This window comes from Xyrauchen texanus, chromosome 37, assembly GCF_025860055.1.
Source record: "Xyrauchen texanus isolate HMW12.3.18 chromosome 37, RBS_HiC_50CHRs, whole genome shotgun sequence".
Lineage (NCBI taxonomy): Eukaryota > Metazoa > Chordata > Actinopteri > Cypriniformes > Catostomidae > Xyrauchen > Xyrauchen texanus.
The window spans coordinates 4,244,660-4,254,291 of NC_068312.1; the positions used below are offsets into that span (position 1 = coordinate 4,244,660).

At 35.4% G+C, this 9,632-nt stretch overlaps 1 long non-coding RNA gene across 3 annotated transcripts; it reads right to left on the reverse strand.

Moving 5' to 3' along the window:
* Nucleotides 1-930: 930 nt before the first annotated feature.
* Nucleotides 931-8,245, reverse strand: LOC127631038 (uncharacterized). 3 transcript variants are annotated; one of them, XR_007968911.1, is made up of 6 exons: nucleotides 6,423-6,658; nucleotides 6,179-6,269; nucleotides 4,748-4,837; nucleotides 4,552-4,658; nucleotides 1,773-1,906; nucleotides 931-1,472 (listed from the first exon to the last, which is right to left on the reverse strand). It is a non-coding gene; the product is annotated as an uncharacterized LOC127631038 (long non-coding RNA). The 3 variants fall into 3 exon arrangements; XR_007968910.1 differs by lacking the exon at nucleotides 6,423-6,658 and adding an exon at nucleotides 6,682-8,245 and having other exon boundaries at nucleotides 932-1,472; nucleotides 1,783-1,906; XR_007968909.1 differs by having other exon boundaries at nucleotides 932-1,472; nucleotides 1,783-1,906; nucleotides 6,423-6,655.
* Between the last annotated feature and the right edge of the window lie 1,387 nt (nucleotides 8,246-9,632).

Genomic DNA, 9,632 nt, shown 5'->3' on the forward strand with positions numbered 1-9,632 from the left:
ATATTTTACTATCAAGATGTACAGTTGTTGCTTTAATTTATGTTAGTTTTCTACATACCATGCTGTGGTATTATTCTTGTAACTTCCGTGTAAAGCATTCAAATATCATATCGACTGATGGAACGTAGTAAAATAAAATATAATTATTACAATATATGATTTTCTATAATTACCAAGCAATCAAAAGAGAACAGAGAAAGATGTCACTGCAGCTGTCCACGATGCATATAAAGAACACGCGTTCTGCATTCTATGAATAGAATCTGCATGAGATCAGTAAAAGTAACTTTTGTATCCACCTGATGATTGATAATTTAAATATTGTTTGCAGTAGATTATGTGTAATTTCTAATGTTTACATTCTGCATCAAAGGCAAAGGTTGCCGTAATATGCATCTGTTACCCTCTATTATTGTATTTTATGATACATTTTGCAAAAAGAATCCACATTAAAATCATGAAAAGGTCTTCTCTCTAACCCTTGCTCAGTCACACACACACACACACAGACAGACAGACAGAAAGACAGACAGACAGACAGACTGACAGAGAGGTTTCTTTCACTATATAAGTGAGGACATCTCATACACTGTAAAAAAAAATGTGTGTAAAATACGGTAAAATACCGGCAGCTGTGGTTGCCAGAACTTCACCGTAAAATATATGGGGACAATGCATAACACTTTACGGAATGCTTTTTGGCAACTGTAAATTTTACAGTTGAGAATTGTTTGTTATTTACGGCAAATTACTCTGAAATAAAACAGATATAATGTAAACCTGTTTACAGTAATTTACTTTAAAAATAGCAGCTGTAAATGTAAACTTGTTTTACGGTAAACTACTTTAACAAATAACAAGTATACTTTAAACCTACGTACAGTCTATCTCCGTAATAAATACAATACAACTGTATGACATATTATAGTATTTTATTGTAAAGGTCAGTTTTACAGAAATTTACCGGCAGCTGTGGTTGCCAGAATTTCACCGCAAAAAATACAGTACACATAAGTTATTACAGTTAGTTGCCATAGATTTTAAAGTCAACAGTCAGAGGACATTGTAAATTACTAAATTAACTATTAAATACCACCCATTGTAAATCATACTACCCATTGTAAATCAAGGCACAGACTATCATTAATAGACTTTAAAGAACCTGTTTTTTTTTTCCTTCTTCATACAGGCACTGTGTTATAATAGTTAGAGCTGATCAACTTGTTCAGTATACTCACAAAGATGTGTTGATCCTGGAAAAAATGCATGTGTCCATAATAAATGAAGGATAACCAATGGTGGAATAAACATCAATCAGCAACACTTGCTCTGGCTGAACAATAGTAATGAGTCCACGCTTGACTGAAGATATGGGACTGTGTCGGTTCGAAAAACTGGAAACGTAAAGCTTGCATCGTCACGGGTACTACCTGAGGACTCACACGTAGTCACTGTGGACTGGTATAATCTCTCTGCAGGAAACAGACACAAATAGAAGTTAGTTAGATACAGCCCATGAGCATTATGAGCATAAAGAGATAAGTCTTCTTTTTTAACGCCACTCTGATATTCAATAGAGTATCAGGGCAAAAGCTTGAAAGAAATCTCAGCACATATCACAAGCATTTGTTTCACATCTGTCAGGTTGCAGCCTAAATACACAGTTGCATCCACTTAAGCAATCCGACAATCATCATATTTGTTACAAATCATCAAATGAGACCAGTTACCAGCCAAATACATAAAGGTGGTGAAAATTCACTGAACTATACCATTACTTACCAATTATCCTTAAGACTGGTGTCTGAATTATTGGCTCCAGACTTATTGAAGAGAGGTGGGACATAGTCTTTGAAGAATGTTTAGCAGGTGTTGTTGTGTTCATTGTGTTTTGACGTGATCGTCTCTGCAAGCAGAAAAACACAAGATATATATATATTTTGCATTGAAGAAAATTTGATTTTTGTTTGTATATGCTGTTAAAAGGCATTATTCACGGCGCCATCTATGATTTTTAACATGATTGGTGATCTGCAGGTTGACGGTATGTCTAGCAATATTGCCAAACTGATATTCGTCCAAGTGCAAGACAACTTTAGTAATATGATGTTAAAAGTTAAGAATCTGATCAGAAAGTACACCAAGATTGTTAACATAAACATTAAACTATTAAACAGTTGAGATCAAGCATATGGACCTCTGTCTTAAGAAATTTGAGACATTTGGAAATGTTTTACAAGGAAAGATTATGAAAAGATTGTGAATGAAAGACTGAAAATTGTAGTACTGCAATTTTGTCCATATCAATGACAATAGAGTTAAAATAGATGAGCAAGTGACCAAAACTTAACACGTATGATATGACAATTATTGATGCAAGGCAGTTCCAGTTTAAAGCTTATAAATTAAACGAAAAAATCCGAGACTTGACCATCCCCCATTTCTGCAAAGTTGGCAGCACTGAATTATACTGCCGTGCCATGTTAAGGAAAGGGTTAAATTATTTAGTAGTACTTAAAAACTATTTTGTAAGGAAGTCATTAATGTATGTTGAATAGTACAATTTACCGCTAATTATACTCTAAAGGTATCTAATCCAAAAGGAGACTCGCAAGAAAAAGAGATTGATGAGGTCCATGCCACGTAAAACCACTTGTAGACATAAGAGGAGATAAAAGAAAATACATTGTCCTAAATAAGAAAAATTTGTTTCAAGTATGTCTTTCAATCTTCTAAATGCAGTTTGTAAATTACATGTAATAAATACATGGCTATATTCAATGAAAAACAAACAAGCTTTGCCTCACCTGGTAGAATACAACATGTTGCAGTAACCAAAGTACGTTTCCATGCAAGGCCTGGTGATGCAATCCTGGTCTCTTTACACGGTTTCCTGTTGATCCCTACTGCTGCAGTTCAGCAAAGCAGATATGACAAAAAATATATATCTTTCTTTAAAAGTAAAATAAAAATAAATAAAGTAATAAACTGTTGAAATAGATAATAATCTTACCTTTTTTTTTTGGTGTCACAAAGATGCAAGTTGTTTCCTCCAAGTCAATGACAACTCATGAGTTTGAAAGCAATGCCTAAAATGTGACAAAAGTGAAAGTCATCTTTTACACTTATGATGAAAAGATAATTTTCACCACAGAAGAGTATCCAGCTAGTTTTTGTAGAAAGACAACTTACTTTTAACAAAGAATTTGATAGTGTTCAGTTTACTTACTTTAAAGTAGTTTCTTGCCACCAGCCATTAACCTAATCTCAAGGGTAAAAAAAAAAAAAAAAAGAGGCCAGAAAATGTTTTCCAACAGTTTTATTAACCTCAGCATGTGGACAGCCAAACACTCTGAACCTCATATATCAAATGACAAACTTTTCAAAAGACATTTGCCAAATTTAAATGCATATTACACTATATGCAGGTAGTTTAAACAAATCAAAACTACGCATTATCAAAGTTTTTGGTAAAAAGTTGTGGAATAAACCAGTTTGTCAATTTAACAGAACCAAAAAACAAAGCTTATTAAAGCAGTAACATTAAAGGAACACGCCAACGTTTTGGGACTTTAGCTTCTTCACCGTATCCCCCAGAGTTAGATAAGTCCATACATACCTTTTTCATCTCCGTGCATGCTATAACTCTGCCTGACGCACCCACCGCTAGCCTAGCTTAGGACAAAGACTGGAAGTAAATGGCTCCAGCTAGCATACTAATCCCAATGAGTGACAAAATAATGCCAACATTTTCTTATTTATATGTTGCGATTTATAAAGTTACAGCGTGTACAAATAACAAGATCATATGAGACACAGCCATCTTTTAACCGTATACATACTGGGAACTATATTCTCAGAAGCCGAAGCACTGCTACTTGCTAGCCTGCTGAAAGATAAGCCTGCAATATCTGATGTCTGTCAGAAAGAGTAAGACAGAGGTTTTTGAAATTCTTTAAATTTCTTGCACATCTCTTAAAATAACTATGCTTACTTTCGAAGCGCATAGTCCATAGTCTGATCAAGGGGCCAAATTTCAGGATCAGTGCTGGGTAATGACGTATATAATGGTGCTTTGGTTTCAGGTTAGTTTCTGGGAATAGAGTTTTTCTCAACTCTAAATATTCTTGAATAAGAACATTAAGATATGCAACCTGAGGGACAGAGATTTTCTGAGCACATATCAAGTCCACAATGTCTTTCAGCAGCAGAGTCAACTGCCACACATCATCTGTTCTATCTTTCACATTGTCACCAATTATGAGAGGCAACAGTCTTAAAAAATTCCAGTTCTGTATTGCGTTTCCTGAGAGTTTAGCTGCTTGAGGGTTGACCTCACATGGCTTAGCAGAAGCATCAGAGGCATAGTATTTGAACTGTTTAATTCGCCGATTCAGGGTGGAGTATGTGAACCATGCTTTTTTTTTTATGAAATACTTAAGATAAAGTGCAACATCATAAGACAAAACACCCTCAAAGATGTCATGTCCTAGACAAGGTGGCAAACCTGGCTGACACACATTAAAGTATTTCAAGGAATTGAATACTGACTTGAATTTTACTCCTTCCACTTGTGTATCTTCAGTCTGGATGCGATCTACAGCTGAATTGTAGCTCTCAATGGTGCGGGCTGGTCCACATAGATTAGGATCGTCACCCTGAAATTCAGATCGGGTTATTAGACAGTATCTACAGAAATGTTCTGTGCGGCTGAAATTTTCAGTGAAGCCACCAATGCAATGCGAACCTAGATTATCTCCAGCAATGCAATACAAGGTTCCTTTGACTACGGTTTCATCTGATACCGCAATCCCATTCTCCTCCAATTCCTTTAAGTCTGCAAGTAAATCAGAGAACAACTTAGCATGCCCAAATGCTTTGAAATCTTTCTCTCTGCACAATAAAACAAGTGGCATGTGGTTTGTGTCAGACCGTACATGAAGTGGCAAATTAGCAACAGATAAATAAACGGCTAACACTTTATGTCTCGTCTTTGCAGAGCGTAAAGGGTTTACGACTTCAAAGGCATCCTGGTATAGTACTAGCTTCAAACCTGATGGATTTTGGACAAAAAAGTCATTGGATTTGAAAATCTGACCATCACTAATATCAGATAAAACATCTGATGGAGGCTCTCCAGAGTGCTCCTCTGACAAACATTTCTGCCACATATCAGATTGTAAAAAGCATTTTAAAGTCTCTCTGACAGGCAAACCTATCTATTCTGTTCTCATCTCTTCCTAAAAACACTTTCTTAGGCTCCACGTAGTTGAAATTTTTTTTGAAACACTGAGCTCTTGAGTGTACAGTCCTCATTGGCCCTGTATGACATGCAGAGAACAGATCAGATTCCCTGACAGACTGACAAACTTTGGAGATGTCATCATCTGATAAGGATGTTTCATTTTTTAGCAGCGAAGTAAGTTTACTTAACGTATATGTCTGACCCAACTCATGGATATTTTGAATCTCCTCAACAATATTCTGTGTGGTCGAAGCAGGTAGTAAGAACTGCCCCTGCAGTTTTAAGTAAAATAAACAAACATTTCGAAGAAAAAGATCATTGAAATCATCTGATGTGTCCATACCACCTTCATCTGTACCTGCTGCAACAAATTCAGGGCCAGAGTCATGTATTTCAGTTGGAGCAGATGATGCATGAGGCGAGTCTCTATACAAGTCACTGATACTGCTTTCTGTAAAATCTCTGTTTCCGTGACATGTGGGAGGTAAATGAAGATTTAACCTTAAAAACATCTGTGCATCCTCTCACTGGACAACTCACGGCACGTCCTTCCACAATATGGTCTTTCAAATGTGATATTAGAGCTTTAGCATCTTGGCACTGACGGTCACACAACGCCACTGCACATTTAACAACGGTAAAAACCGTCCCGACAGTAACGTTAACAGGCTCATTTACATTATGTTTTCGGTAAAAATGAGCCTTGAACGATGCATATGTACAGAAACTCTGTTTGCAGTCGGCTGCAATGCACTTAAATAAACAACGTGGTTCATTTCGATGAAGTTTGCAGTGAAGTACATACCCCCTTAATGATTTGACTGACTTGCCACAGAAACTGCAACTAAACATAGCCAATCTTGGTAAAATAACTACAACAGGAGTAGGGCTAAACGTTTTTTTAGCAGTCTGTATCCATTTTGTCAGGCTTACCTTAAAAATAAATGTTGAGTCCCCAGAAGTCGTGTTGTGCCACCATGTAACGTTATTCCCACAGATTGTATGCGTGCTAAAATGGCGCTGACTGAAATATAAAACAACATCGACAGTTAACGTTGCTTGAGCAGTGCACGAGTCTTATTGCTCCCTCTTTCTAAATTAGCGAGTTGCTGTGTCCATTATTCTGTAATGTTTTGAAAATAAGCATAGAAAAAAAATGTAATACGTAACGTTATACCTCGCGTTAGCACGCAGTGTTATCGCTTCTCTTTTCCAGCACCTTCTACATTAATTATTTTGTAGCATACTCTTAAGAAATTTTAAAATAATCATAAAAACAGGATAAATGCAAGTTAAAATGGGATAAAGATAAAATGGCATCAGTACACTCTGTTAGAAGTGAACGATTATCTCTTTCTCCTCACACTCACAATTTGAAAGTTACCCTGTATTCTAAATTTTGTAAAGAAGAGTAAATTTATTAGTGTTGCACTCACCACTTGCATGCAGATCAAGCCGAAGCAGCGCAGTTCACGTGACCTCAAAAGCGGGAAGGTACTCCTCTCCGTGTGCGTGTTTGGCGCTTTGCCAGTTGATGGTCTTCTTGGTTTTTCATGCTTTTGACAAATGTCTCAATGCCGCTTACTACTAGCAAACTATTTATTAATAATTAACCACACAAAATTTCGCAATTAACGTGCAAGATACATGATAGGCCTAAGCCTTTTCTTTTCTTTCTTTTTTTCTTTTATTTATTTTTTGCCTGTTGCCAGGCACCCCTGGTTGTTGCATATCTTTTCACAAAAGAACATTACACAAAAGTAAAGTAAATTACAGTCTATTTAAACATGTTTTACCTTAAAATTGACTTATTTAACAAACACATAGCATTTTTTTAACTTCTAATTACTGTAGAATTTAGGGTATGTGTTTGTTGAATTTTGAAAGGTTATATATTGTAAATTTTATAGGACACAAAATGTGTAATTTACGCAGAATAATACCTTTGATTTTAGGGTAATTACTTGCTTGTGAATTTAAGGTATTTTCCCATTAATTTTACAAAATTTTCACAGTAAGAATGCATGTTTTTTACATATTAGGAGAGTAAAAATTAAAGTCATGTACCATTTCTTAAATCACAGTAATTTATTGTATGAAATACGGTGATACATTATTTTGGTTTAAACAGTCTGTTACTGTTGCTATTTTACAGGTTTTTACTGTAGTTTTCACTGAAATTTTTTACAGTGTAGACTTCCATTGATTTGATAGAAGGCTAATGGTATTTTATATCCCCTAATCCTACCCCTAAACCTTACCCTCACAGAAACCTGTGTACATCAGTAGATTTAAAGCTAAACAAGTTTTGGCCAATTTATGGGGCCTTGTTTACTAGTGAGGACCACCTAAAGTGTCCTGACTAGTGGGTTTTCAACAAGTTGAAACCTAAAAAATTATGAGAATCGTTTCCACTCCAATAGCCAAACTAGTTACAGAAATTTGGAAAACAGTTTAGTAGCTCTTCACACAAAAGTATTTTGTGGGTAAAAACCTGAAAATTGTTTCAGTTAAAATATAAACATTTAGGCCTCCATATTTTAACTGTGCACTAGTCATAGCAATATTTCACCTTCTGGTCTTTTCTTTTTATAGAGAGTAAATAGATTTCTTTGAACTGTTCTCTTGGCCTTTTTTAAAGGTGCATGAGAAATTGTTGAAAAAATGGAATACCTTCAGTGGTTTAAGTTTAATGTGAACCATGAAAGGACACGTCAACCCATTGCTAAACTCAGACATACCTTTTATTCAGTGTTCACCCTTTTCACTGTGGAAAGAGAGCTTGTGTGCTCATGACAGATTGCCAGGTTGCCAGACTGCACAAATCAAGCATCACACTGGCAGAATATATCCAAACTGTGCAAGTGCAAATATATGATTGGGGGATTTCACAAATATGTTGAAATCTAATTCTGATCAGCTAATCGCTGTTACTTATAATGATCCTTAGATCATATAGATGAGAGTAATTCTCCTACTGGAAGACCCGGTTATGGCCAAATTTTTATGTCTTGAGGTGTTGCACCATGTTGTGGGTTACATTCCTACAAACTTGACACGTTTAAAAAAAAAAAAATAAAAAAAATATATATATATATATATATATATATATATATATATATATATATATATATATATATATATATATATATATATATATATATTCATTGTTAATATCTCAGACAACCTTATTTAAAATCTGTAAATCTCTATCTTAGCTATCATTTTGAAATGACCTTTTATGATAGTAAAGTAAATACTCTAACTGAATTTACATTTACATTTATGCATTTGGCAGACGCTTTATCCAAAGCGACTTAAAGAGAGAGCCCTTATTACAGGGACAATCCCCCTGGAGCAACCTGGAGTTAAGTGCCTTGCTCAAGGACACAATGGTGGTGGCTGTGGGGGTTGAACCAACAACCTTCTTCTTAACAGTTTAGACCACTACACCACCACCACTCCACTTAACACAAAAATATGGGCTTTTCAGAGATAACTAATGTTTGAAAGCTTGGCTATGACAACTTCCTCTGATTGGTCTATAAATACGGATTGCAATGTATCACAGTTCAAGTCAGTACATCAAATACAATATTTTTTTCAATAAACTATTTTTATCATATGTATTTTATGCACCAAACTCTGTTGACATTTAAAAAAGAGAAATTGTGAAACTTTTTTGCTGGGTCTCTATAATAAGATGACATAATAGTAATGCAAAATAATGAGATCTTTATAATGACAGAGCAGGCTGCATATATGTTATAAAATAAAATATTATTTCACGCTTAAAATATATCTTATAAAAAGTACATGTCAGAATTTTCAAATCTCTGTGGTGTAAAAGAAAATTGTAGTGGGCATGAATGTAATGTAATGGTGATTGAGAGATATACCTTATCCCTTATACCTTATGATATACCATATTTGATACATGTACTGCAATTTCAACATGCTTTTTCAATGAGTCACATGATGCCATGCAAGGATTGGATGTGTGAACAGTGAGCTCTGTGCACTTTGCTAGTTTAACACTTTTAATGACAAAGTGTTGAGATTCGATACACTCTGTTCCATAACTGTTCTAGGAGGACAATATCTCAAATAATTAAAAATCTTCAAGCTCTGGAGACATTAAAAAACACTTATGTGCTCATGCTGACACCCTGAAACAGGCCCCGAGCCAGGGAGTCAGTTTGGTCGAAGAGATGAGGAAATTGCGGCGAGAGATGTTGAACATGTCGGTAATGCTGACGAAGGTCGTTGTTGACTTGGAGGATCTTGCTGTGATATGTTGATCGGTCACTGCCAAGAAGACAAAATTCTCTGAGGTGGTTACAAGTGTGGGGGATGTCGAGAATGGGGAGTCATCGGAGAAGGAATT